Source organism: Triticum aestivum, chromosome 6A (assembly GCF_018294505.1).
Source record: "Triticum aestivum cultivar Chinese Spring chromosome 6A, IWGSC CS RefSeq v2.1, whole genome shotgun sequence".
NCBI lineage: Eukaryota > Viridiplantae > Streptophyta > Magnoliopsida > Poales > Poaceae > Triticum > Triticum aestivum.
In genome coordinates this window covers 140,083,103-140,096,505 of record NC_057809.1, presented here as the reverse complement: position 1 = coordinate 140,096,505, position 13,403 = coordinate 140,083,103, and the positions used below count along the sequence as shown (strand labels likewise).

Below are 13,403 nucleotides of genomic sequence, written 5' to 3'. Positions count from 1 at the left end.
TTTATGTTTTCATGCATGTCAGGTATTGAACATTATCAAAATGAATATGAGAATGGGCGCATGAGAGGAATATTGCGGAACAATCCACCGGCTAACAAACTTGGCATGGTGGAGGATGGCCTATCTTATTCACCCATCAAGGTGCATGCTCTAACTTGGCAAGGTTGTATTGGTCGCACATATTTTGCATCTGACCTCTTGCATTACTTCTACTTTGTTACACCATCTGCTTAGTTTAAGCATCATATATGAGTATATGCCATACCTATCCATTTTCTGTATCTATTCCATGTGTCATCATACTATGTTTTTCCAGTCAAATGTTATTCTTTTGTAATAGATGTCCAAAAGGAAGAGGGTGAGTGCAGATCCTTAAGGAGTACAAACTAGGTATTTGGAAAAGGTAGTGATACCTGTTAAATCAGATAGATCAGCAGTCATAGAAAACATAGGCCCAACTGTACCAGACTTTACCCCTACTCCAGTGGCCAGACCCTTATTAGAACTGCTGAGAGCCCAGCATCAGGTACTATCTATGATATCAATCCAAAATTTGAACTCCTAAATTTCTGCATGTGCCTTACCTTCTCTCTTGTATGAAAACTAATTTCAGATGAATCTTCTCGCTCAAACGATCATAGGATCTCACGACAATACTGGGCTCTGCATTGCTCTTGTCAGTACTTCTTGCCCTTTGTCAGCATACTTACACTCATTGCTGTTTGATTATGTAGCATCACTGTAAATGTTCGCTTCTCTATCATCCCTTTGCTTGAAATTATAAGATCTATATTTACTCTTAGATAAATGTAGAATTAACACAATGGTTATGAAGTTTTGAATTGCTCATGTAAGTACCTGTTGTCATGTACTCCCTCTGTATCGAATTAATTGATGATCAATTGGATGTATTTAGAACTTAACAGTGCTAGATACATCCATTTGAGCGACAAGTAATAACGGGCGGTGGTGGTATTACTGTACATGCATCACGAGATAGTTGATTGTCTAGCATTACTCTGCATCTTATCTGCCCTGCCCTCCACTTTCTCCAAATTATCATATCTACATTTACTCTTACCAAAATGTTGAATAAAGCCAATGCCACTACACATGTTGATGTTTGCATTCCTCTTGTCAGTACATTTTGCCTTGTAACGATGTACTTAATTAATTGCTATTTGATTATGTATCATCAGTCTGCACCTAAGCTTCATTATCCTCTATTTCTTCCAATATTATTTGATCTATATTTACTCTTTGCAAAATGTAGAATAATGGCCACGCTTATAAAGAATTTTCTTTGGGGAATTTATTGAATTATCCTTCCATCAACATGGAGAAGGACTTTGTCCAGCCCGTGTTAACATGTAATGTAAGTTCATCCTTCTCAACCCTTCAAACTTTGTTCTAGTATAGATTTGGACAGGCATCATTTCCTCCACTGTTGTTTACATCTGATTGGATGTTTGCAACAACTACCAGTTTTAAATTGTAGTTGTAAAAACATGTTCCTTATGCATAACAGATCAATTTATTTGCTTATGTAATTGTGAAATCTTTTACGTGTCTCCTTGTTTCTCTTTTAGAGGCGTATCTCTTATGCCAGGCAGAACTTTAGGAAAGATAGTGAGCCAAACCATCTTGAGGACAGCGAGATGACCCCAAGGTCCTGTCTTGATGAAGACAGTGAGCTAACGCTACGCACCAGCAGGTGTGAGACAACCTTTGTGCAGTCGTTGCCTCAATCAGTTCAACTTCTTCAGTCTCAACTTAAAGCGGAAAGGCTTGCTTCAGCTCAGCTCCGACTTGAAGTCAAAGATGTAATGAAGATGTCAGGGGACTGCCTTGCGCACTACGGTGCCATACAGCTAGGGATGAAGCATCTATCGTTGACACAACTGAGGTCTCATTAGCTTGTTCGGCTGCTTGCGGGGCCCAACCTTGCCAGGTCTATTGCCTTCTGAAGTGCTCTTAGTTTTGTATATTCTTTTGTCGGCGCGTTTATATGCTCTGGTGGCGACCTTTGATGCCCAGTGTATGTAATCTGCGGTCATGTTGCGCTTTATTATCACCGGTAGCGAACTTTGATTCCCAGTGGATGTAATATGCCATAATTTCTTTATTGTATAGTCTAGGTTTATTCCTTGGTTGGTATGCTGTAATTTAGGCCGGAAGGTTCAGTGGATCTCAGTGTTGTCGGTCTTCAGGTCGGCCCGTTACTCATATGGGCCAAAACATGGGCCTATAATCATCTCGGGCCATTAGCAGGTCTGAACCTATAGTAGTTTCTCGCCTTTAATAGGCCATGGGCTACATATTTACTGTAGTGACATTGGGCCTCCTACGGGCCGTAGAAACAATGGTCCTTCTACGGTCCGTAGAAACAATGGGCCTTCTACGGGTCGTATCATCAATGGGCCTTATACGGGTCGTATGATCGATTGGCCAAACATGGGCCAAAAACAGACCGCATTATGGTTGTAAACGGGCTAGAGTTGGAGTCGTCCATTCATGGCCCGACCATAACGGGTTGTCGTTAATAGGCCGTATTTGATGACGCTATGAAAACGACCCAACGTATTAAAGGGCCACAAACGGGCCGACTGTAACCACAGACTGAATTTGGCCCACAACAGAAAATGACAGTAACGGGCCGTAAGTAACCGAATGCTAGAAATGAGCCTAAGAATAAATGGGTCCTGAGAAGGCCGAAAGATAACATGGGCTGCAAATGGCCCAATGGATTAATGGGCCGTTAATGGGTATAAATTGATACACTGTTCATTACGGGCCAGTTTCACCATGGGCCGTTAATGGGCCAAGAGTTACAAAGGGCCTTATATGGGCCGAAAGACGTCATGGGCCATACATGGGCTAGAACTTAAAATGGGTCGGAATCATATTCTACGGCCCAGATGACGCTATTGGGCCTAATTCGGATAGGTTGTAACGGGCCCTGGGTTAGTGGGCTATAAATGGGCTATATGTGAACAGGCCGTTAACAGGCTTTTCGTGGGCCAGCCCGCCACCTTTTGACCAAGTCAAACGGGCTGGTCTTTTCACAGGAATGGGCCTCTGTTTCGCCGTGCCACGTGTCGACGTATCATAGGCGCCTTCGGTCCAATGAGTGGATGACATCTGTCCCAACGATGACCCGTCACGTGTTTCCTCCAGCCAATGATGATTTTACACGTGGAAAATCCCCATTGGTCGGGGCTGTTAGCGGGTTATCGGATCTAAAACCGGACCCGATAGCTTAACGGTGTTCCGTTACGGTGGATGCCACGTGTCGGTCACCCTTGATGAAAGCACTTCTGTGACGCGCGATTTATCGTCATGAAAGTGGACACTTCCATGATGATAATTTTGGTAATGTCATGGAACACTTCTACGACAACACATGTATGACTATCTTGATTCTGTCATAAAATCGTCATGGATGTACATGCATGACAAAAAACGTGACCTACTGTGACAAACATGTATCATCACGGAAGTGTATTTTTTTATAGTGAGATCACTTCACCCATCAAAACTGAACTCCTTGTTAATGCTGAATTGCTTGCTGGCTTGTTATTGTTATTGTAGTGTTGCTATGCACATTGCTATTGTTAACCGGAAGATGTTGTATCTTTGCTTGATGTTGTACCTTTCCTGCCTTCTTATTGTTTCTATTATTGCTCGTTACCTTTTTGTATACCTGTCGCATTTCTATCAGAGACTAAGTTCCTTCTTTTATGAAAAAACTTGTAGATTCATAGTGAGGCAAAGTGATTGTATGGTGTCCCATTTCCATACTTTGAGCAGTTGGCTGCTATTTATGGCAAGGAGATAGCAACTGGAGAAAATGTTGAAGGCTTTGGTGAGGCAGTGGGAAACTTGGAAAATGAAATTGCTATGGAAGAAGAGGAACACAAGGAAGAGGACTTGATCTCAACAGGGACAGCTAGACGCTCTGTCGATACTCGCTCTATGGATGGAACTAGTTCCAAGAGGCAGAGGAAGGAACCAAGGCCAAAGAGGGTGACGGACCAAGTGATCCCTTTGCAGCGATGCTTCAAGATGTCAATAGCCAGCTGAACAATGTGACACAATATGTGGGTACAATGGCAGCATCATTGTCAGCATCAATGGCACAAGAAGCATCGCAAGAGGATCCTCAACAGAAATCAAAAGAGAAGGCTATTAGTGAATTGGCTAGGCTTAGCTTTACCGGGAGTGAGATCGTTGAGGCTGCAACCGTATTTGCTAAAGCTCCAAATCAGATGAACATGATGCTTGCGCTTCCAGAAAATCTGAGGAGGGAGTATGTCCTAAAAATGCTCTCCGGTATCCTTTTGCTAAACTCCACAATCTCTTTTGCTAAACTCTTTCAGCTTTGACAACATCTACCTCTGATTGGCTAGCTGTTATACGAATCTGTAATCTTTACTTGACTAGCTGCTAGTATATGCATTTGCCATCTCGAGTTGACCTGCTGCTAGTATATGCATTTGCAATGTCTAGTTGACTTCCTGCTTCTGCTTACACTCGTAGTATATGTTCCATCCAATCTCTGCTTGACATTTGTAGTATATGTTCCATCCATGTGATGTTAATTTACAATGAACATGGATAATAAGCATTTGCTTAGATATATGTCAAGTAAATTATCATTGGAGTTCTTGATTGTCTTGCTAGGTCAAGTGATTTTCTAGTGAACAGAATAAATGATGATGATTATGGATTGATTACAATTTTGTAATCGGAGTGCTTGTTCTGCTATTAATTTTTGAATTAATGGTTGTCTCTTGTCTGTTTCTTTATTTCTTATTTAACTCTTACTTATTTTGGCAGATGAGAAAAAGAAGCACGGTTGATTAGAAAAGATCATGGTGTGGTTGATCAGAGGAATGGTCGATGGAAAAGCTATTTTGCAAGATTCTGAAATTGGCTTTGGACTTGCCTTACAAAATAATTTTGGGGACTAATTATGTAGTTTATCTCGAATTGTTGTTGAAGTCTGAGTTTGTATTAATGAGTTAATATGCATTTTAGAAGTGGTGTCAAAATCTGGTTAAAGGATGTCTTGGGTGAACGCAAAAATATTTTTAAATTATGTACTTATTTGATGAGTTTTAATCTGTGCTAGTGAAGCACCTGTGAAATGCATGTGAAAACCTTGTCAAATTGCATGAATTTAAAACTGGTTCTGCATGTGAAAGTTGTCTGACGTATTCGGATTACAGTGCCACACCAAACACTGTAAAGGTAACTGATAACGTTACTGGCATGTGCCAAACAAAACAACAAATGGACTGTTACCCCTTCGATCTCCCCTGACCTGTTACCATTAACGTTTGCGTTACCAGACAGAGAACCAAACACCTCCTTATATTTAGAAACAGCGGGATTAGTTGATATCAAGTTATCGTGTTGATACGCGTGTTCGGTTAGACTAATTGGAGCTTCAATTGCCCCTACAAACAAAAATAACTCCATCTGATCCAAAAAAAGTGTTGTTACACTCTTTTTGGTTCGGAAGGAGTAGAATTTTTGAATGTCGCGTATAGTGACTGTGTTTGCACACAACGATCAAGGATAGATGACTTTATCTAATAAAATGGTTGTGTCAACGTTAAGAGTAAGTATAGTGGGTGACATAAAGGAAACGGGTTATAGAATAAGAATCGGCTATAGCACAAGACCCAAGTCAGGTCGGCTATTAATAAAGTACTATATATTTAAATCTTATTATTGTATAAACGGGCTATTAAGTTGACTTTAGATGACATGACAACTTCTTATAGCGGCTATATTATTAGGACATGTACAATGATTGATAAGATAATCTTATCTTAAATCTTGCATGTACTTTAGAGATGACAAAAAGAATGTCTACAATGGGTCATCTCTTAGCTTTATCTTGAATTAGCTATTCCTAAAAATATGATGAGACATATTGTGTTAAAAGATCATCTGTGAAGACAAATATTTTCTTATGAGTTCTCTTTTCTTCATGTCATTATTTATTCTACGTGACACTTTTAAGATACTAGTACTATTGTACATGCCCACCATGATTAAAGAAACGGAGAACAAAGACTTGCACGCATGTTCATGCAGTTAGCGTCAACCGGTCAAGGGCGTCAACCATGCATGGAGCGAGGAAACTTCCGACCAGTTTTCGTTGCAATGCGGGTGTAGTTAAGTTCGCGTCAGCTTCCACTGAATACTCTTAAATTCTCCACTGCCTCCATTGCATCGTCATGTCTGTACTCTCGGCGTAGGACGTGCATGGATTCATACACTAACGAGTGACGAAGGTGATGCCATCCCAACCTGCACCCCGCACACACCTCATCTGGCTAGAAATGTGTCCCTTGCACGTAGCTAAAAGCTGAGTAGTTTAGTTTTTATCTGTAGATAATGTGAGCTGTTGTCATCAGTCTGCGTTTCGGATTCTTTTCTTGATTGGCAATTTAAGATAGGATTTGAACCACGGATAGATTGATCAAATGGGGATGATCAAATTATGGCTTTGCAGTCTTTACTAGTGGGGACAAGAATCCCGAACGCATCTCTTTTTGAAATGTCGATTTGCACTAAGGGCTTGAAGGATGATCATTGAAAAACTTCATCTAGAAGACACAGACACTTCAAAATGGCATTTGGAAGACATCATCAAAGTCATGGTGGACCAAAGTGACCCACACGAGCACTCCCAATAAAAAGGCCATGACATCTCTCATCATGTTGGTCTCGTGGACCGCATGAAACATGAGAAATGCTAGAGTCTTCCACAACAAAAATGGCTCACCGCCAATCTTGCTAAATAACATTGTGTCGGATACAAATCAGTAGATCACCATGAGAGTCAAATAACTACGGACGATTTTTATGCGTGAGTATTCCTATCGTGTAATAAGGGGCACTTGTAAAAACTCTATTATCTTCTTAATTAATCAATGAAGCAACTCATTAACCTCCGTTTTAAATATTTTTTAAAAAGAAAATAAAAGAACAAGAATATCTACGTATGCATATTCCAAGCGAGTTGTTTAAGTAAGCATATTCACATAGAAAACTAGCATAACCCTGCAAATATTCTTTCCGTCTATAAATATAAGTTTTTTTAGAAATTTTAATATAGACTATATAAAGAGCAAAATAAATGAATCTACGCTTTAAAATACGTCTATATACATCCGTATGTAATACATATTGAAATCACTAAAAAGACTTAGAGCATCTATAGCCGAAGACATCAAATCTGGCCCCTCAAACGTCCACGAGCACTGACCAGGCACTCCTCATTTTGTTGTGTCCGCACCCGTATATCTCAAATCCTGCCCCTTATATCCATGCAACACATGCACGTGTAAAAATGAACTTACGTAGATCAACGAACTAGCACCAAATCTAGTTTTGGACGTAATAATAGCATAAACGATCATCAGATAACCAAAAGATGTAGTTTCAATCGGACAATACCCTAAACATACGATAAAAGAACATAATTAAACAGGGAAGGGCAGAGAAAATCACCATTACCCTCAGTCCCCTTCCCCTTACGGTCGGCGGTGCTGCTTTGGCCTTCGGTGTAGGCGCTAGCCGTCGGAGGGTCGTCGTCGGAGGTTGATCCGTCGTTGGAGTCGTCCGACAACTCCTTGTGACCTCCGGCAAGCCTCCGGAGCAAGTGTTCCCGCTCCTTGGCGCGCCTCCTCGCCTTCACTTTCGCCGCCGCCTTCACTGACACCTCGCGCTTTGACAACTCGATAGCGAGCGGGAGCGCTTTGGTGTTCTTCCGCCGCAGCCGTTGCGCATCCGTCTTCACCGCTGTGAGGGAGCGCCGGAGGACAGAGACAATGAGCGTGTCCTCAGGATCGACCGGCGCGCGCGCGAATGCCTAGCGCCTCACCGACGCATCGCCCGCCGCCATGGCCTTCCTCGCGTGTTGCCGCTCGTGCTTCCAAATCGGGCGTCTTCGACCGGCCCGACACCGGCGAGGGCACAAGCACCCAACGGTGCCCGTGGATGCCCTCCGGATGTAGAATGGACGTGGTGACGGCGTATCTAGAGTGGGCCGGAGCGGGCGGCGCTCCCACGAGTGCTGCGCGTTGGACGGGACGACCTGGCAACGTCGCCCGCACTGCGACGGCGGGCGAAGGGGGAAGGCGCATCACTCCGTGAGCTGCCTCCGCTACTCCCGCCCTAATCTAGATGGGATCGGTGCAAAGCAATGCGGAGAGCGGCCGCATCGTCGTCGCTCTCGTCACCATTGGAGCCGGAGCTGCTGCGGTTGTTCGCCATGGATCGGATTGAAAAAAGAAGAAGACGGATTGGAAAGAGAAGAGGACAGAGAGAGTGGAGTAGATTGAAGTCTAGGATTCATCAAAGGGGATATCTGTGTGGTTGGGGTGGGTTGGGGGGACGCGCTCGGGCCGCTCCTTATCCGTCTCATATTTGAGTTGGACATGAGGGATGCTAGACAGACCGGGCGTTTAAGGACATTTTAAGGCATCTCCGATGGGTCGGTTTTTTATGACTGGTTACTGCACGCCCAGGCATTTGAGATGGGTTTAAGGCTGCTGACTGTTTATATTTAAGCAACGGAGGGAGTAGATGCTAGTACCAGCATTTGTTGTTCTCGTCAGTGAGCGACAGCTCGTGGTTAACCATGTTCGTGCGTGGCACACCTCCCGCGGAAAGCAGAACGATGCGGCGTTGCCGTGCAATTGAATCAACGGATCCGCCCCCTGCAGAACTTCGTCTTCCCGGTCGCGCCACTGCCGCCACTTGTTAACTAGTAGCCCGATTCACGCCAGCCGTCTTATCCAGACGGACCAACTCCATCTGACCATCCGGGCTACGTACTATGCCAGTGTGTCGACCGAGAAGAAGGCGGCGGCATTGCACGCTGCGGCCGTGTGGCGAAGCAAAGCGCGCCAGGGTGCGCTCTGCTCCGCGCTTGGTTGCGTCGTTGCCTGTAAAGAAGATAGAGACGAACACGGAGGGCCCAGAAGACGGAGGGGCCTACGTAAGAGCAACTTTTCAATGGAGAGATCTATTTCGTCTGCCCGTGTTCGTTTGGCTTGACGCGGACAAAATGAGGGCCCAACGCGTCGATTCAAATTTAAATCGTGTCCGAATGTCGTTCGCACCGACCCATTTCCGACCCAAAATTGCGTCTGGAATGCGTCGGCGTGGACGCGAAGCGGACGCGCCGCGCGTCTCCTCGCCGTTCGCCGCGTCCCAATCTGGCGGCCACCCAACCGCCACCGGTCGTCTTATTTATGACGACCATCGACAGCGGGCCCACGCGTCAGCCATTGGAAGCGTCCTTTTTTAACCACGCGCGCGGCGGGGTCGGCCTCATCCACTTCTCCTGTCCACATCTGGCCCCCCACCACTCCCTTTGCTTCCTCGCCGGCGACCGCAAACCCTAGCCATGGGCCTCTTCGGCAGCAGCAATGGCACTGGGAGTACAGGCAGCCATTGCCGTACCCTGTTGTCACGCTGCTGCACCATTGGCATCTGGATCCGCAGCGAATCCCGGTGCCGGCGGTGCCGACAAGGTGCGTAGGCACCGCGCGCAGCTCACGCCGGAGCAGCGTCGGCTGTCAGAGTATGCCGCCGACTCCCCCAACTGGGAGGAGTGGTTCGCCCTCGAACACGAGGAGCAACGGCGCTCGGGTGTCGACGCCGTCCCGCCGCCGTTCCCACCGCCGCCCCCGCAGGTAGAGCCGGAGGACATGGAGGCGGAGTACCAAGCCGCCTTCGAGGAGGCCCTGCAGCAGGCGCTGAAGGCTAGCCGCCTCGCGGAGGATGCGCACTGGGTTGGGCTGGAGCAAGCCCTTGCCCTGTCGGCAGCGGGGGACTCTGTCCATACCCCGTTCTTCATGCCGCCACCGCCACCGTCGCCGCCCGTCCAGCCTAAGCCAGAGCCGGAGCCGGCGCGTAAGCGCTCCCCACCCCCCTCCCCCCCCCACTTGGCCGGAGGAGGCCTACTCGTGGACGGGTCAGTACCGTGAGTGGGTGAGTGCGCCTCCCGTCCACTTCTCCGCGACGCCGGAGGAGGAGGTGGCCCACCTCGAGCGATGGAAGGAGCACTGGCTCCGCCAGGAGCAGGCCGACGGCGAGGAGCAGATGCGCTACGACGCCATGCTCCAATGCGACGCGGAGGCGCTCCGGCTCGCGGAGGAGGAGGAGCGCGCGGCTTGCCGCAATGCCGCCACCCCAGCAGACACCGGAGGAGGTTGCCCTGGCAGCGTATCAGGCGGCGTTCAAGTGGGTTGGCCCTGCTCCGGTCTTCATCGACCTCACCGACGACGTCTAGGGCAGCGTGCCGGGCGGCAGCAGGCGGGCACAGATTTTTTTTAATATTTTTTAATGTTTATTAGATTTAGGTGGACTTTGGCCGGCGTTTGACTGGCTACTTCATGTTTATTTATGTTTATTTTGTGTAACTTATTTTTTTTCACGGTGGCATATTTGGATCGGCTTTTTTGTTGAGCAGTTAAGTCGACTCATTTTTAAATATAAACGCGCGTGTCTAGATAAAAAACGAACAAAACGTGCATCCGTTTGGGTAGGTCTGTTGAAGTTGCTGTAAGTAAACGAGCGGGCCTACTTGCTAAATGAAAGAAAGCACAAAGCAAGACCGACCGACCGACCGACCTGGCCTGGTCGTTTGGCTCGGGTTCGGGTTCGGGTTCTACGGCGCTCTGCCATGAATGGATGCGTGTCGCGTGCACTTGGCAGGCAGAGGCTGGTGAAAAGTAAAGAGTGCGGAGGACAGATGACTGGTGTGGACGTGCAGGTGCAGTGGTGAGAGTCAGTAGCGGGATGCAGAATCACCTCGTTTTTTTTTGTGATCTTCCGTCAGAGGGAGAACCTTTTTGCGAGAAACAGGCCGGCATCGGGCCTGTGCGCGCGCTGGATCGGGCCCAAAAACTGGTGCAGTTTTTCTCTCGCATAGAGAGAGCAACTAGTTAACGAGCACTCCATCAAAAGTTCGCAACGATCAGCGTCACTTGACGGCGCGTTCTCAGCCATTCGTCACGTGTCGTGCTTTGGGTGTTTCTTTCGGATTTTTATTTTTTTATTTTTCCGCAAGAGTTTTTGGTTTTTTAAACGGTTTTCTCGGGTTTTTTTCGATGTTTTGGTTTTTCACCGGTCTTCTTTAGCTTTTCAATCAAATTCTTTTAAAGAAAAAATATTTTGCGTGAAAAAACGCATTTTCTTTTTTCCCTTCCGCGAGAGGCACGGTTTTGCTTTCGCGAGAGTCACGGTCATGCCTCTCGAAAACAAAAAATACGCGTTTTCTGTTTTGTTTCTTTCGCGAGAGTCACGGTTTTGCTTCCGCGAGAGGCACGTGTGTGCTTTCGCGAGAGTCACGGCCGTGTCTCTCGGAAACGAAAAAAACATGTTTTCTATTTTTTTCGCAAGAGTCACGGTTTTGCTTCCGCAAGAAGTATGGTTGTGCTTTCGCGAGAGTCGCGGTCGTGCCTCTCGGAAAGGAAAAAAAACGTGTTTTCTGTTTTTTCCTTTCGCAAGAGTCACGGCTTTGTTTTCGCAAAAGTCACCGTTGTGCTTTCACGAGAGTCACGGCCATGCCTCCTCGGGAACGAAAAAAACGCGTTTTTTCTCTTTTTTTTCTTCCGCGAGAGTTACGGTTTTGCTTCCGCGAGAGGCACGGGTGTGATTTCATGAGAGGCATGGGCGTGCCTCTTTCGGAAAAGGAAAAAACTGGTGCTCCCGGTTCAGTTTTTTCGTGAAAAAGGTTCGTCAAAACCTATCAACATGGAATCTAGTTTTGAATATCTCGATGCGAGGAATCCAACGATGAAAACGGTTCGAGATTTGGATGCACAGTTTAAGAGATAAAACGTTTTAAATAAATGGATCTACAAAAAAAAAGAAAACTCCCAGGTTCCGACAAGTGACGCACTGCATGTGCGCCACTTGTTGTAACAAAAAAAATTGAAATGATCTTTGCAACAAGTACTCATTAATTAGTGATTTCACTGGATAGACGAGGCCCGGGATCGATGAGCGGGAAGCGGCTGCGAGGCCAGACCGATAGGAGAGCTCCTATTTGCCGCCCGCTGGCGGCAAATGATGGAGCCTTCGTTGAAGGCATAGGAAATGGGCCGGCCCATTAGGAGGTAAATGAGCTCTAGACAAGTAAAAAAGAAATGGCGAAATCACTAATTAAGGAATACTTTTTTCAAAAATCACTCTCACCTTTTCAGGTTGCGACAAGTGCTGCACTGCATGCACGTCACTTGTCGTAACCTATGAGTTTTTCCTTTTTTTTCTATATCTGTTTATTTAAAATATTTTATCTCTTAAACCATGCATCTAAATCTCGGACCGTTTTGACCATTCGATTTCTCGCGTCGAGATCTTCAAAATTAGGTAGCATGTTGATAGATTTTGATGAACTTTTTTTCCACAAAAAAACCAAACTAGGAGCACGTTTTTTCCCTTTCCGAAAGAGGCTCGACCATGCCTCTCGCGGAAGGAAGAAAAAAAATAGAAAATATTTTTTTCATTTCCGAGAGGCACGGCTATGCCTCTCGCGAAAGTACAACTGTGCCTCTCGCGGAAGGAAAAATAATAGAAAACATGTTTTTTTTTCGTTTTCAAGAGGAACAGTTGTGTCTCTTGCGAAAGCACAACCGTGTCTCTCGCAAAAAAATAGAAAATGTGTTTTTCTCTTTTTTCGAGGCATGACCATGCCTCTCGCGGAAGCAAAATCATGCCTCTCGCGGAAGAAGGAGAAAAAATTCACGTAAAAAAATTGTTTTTTTGAATTTTTTTAATCCAAAAGATAAGAAAGACCGATGGAAAATCAAAAGGTGAAAAAAAAACCCCAAAAAACGGTTTTAAAAGATGAAAAAGCGTGCGAAATTTTTTCCGAGTGAACGCCCAGAGCATGACACGTGGCCGCTCTCAGCCAATCCATAAGTGATCGTTGGGAGGCTCAGAAAGGAGCGCTCGCCAACTAGTTGCTCCCACGAGCAAGTTATGCGCGAGCCAGACCTTGAACTCACAACCTCCTTCACGTGGGAGAGTGTTTCTTACCAATCGAGCTAGTGAGTTCTAGTGCTAAAGTAGAGTCTCAAGTATTTACCTATCGTAATCTTTTGAAAATTTTCAAAAAATATACATTGAATATTTTTTAATATACGTTGAACATTTTAAATAATACACGATGAACCTTTTTTAATGTATGATGAACATTTTTTAAACAATATGAAGACATGAGTTGAACAATTTTTGAATATGCATCAAATATTTAGTAAAAAAGTTGAACAATTCTGTAATATACGATGAACATTTTTGTAATACGCAAAAAACATTTTTCTAAATATGACAAACATTTTGTAAAACACGGTGAACTTTTTACATAA

At 45.4% G+C, this 13,403-nt stretch overlaps 1 pseudogene; it reads left to right on the top strand.

Annotated features, from left to right (window-relative positions):
* The window catches only part of LOC123129542 (uncharacterized), a 99,131-nt pseudogene extending 95,048 nt beyond the window's left edge, over nucleotides 1-4,083 (top strand).
* The last annotated feature ends 9,320 nt before the right edge of the window (nucleotides 4,084-13,403 follow it).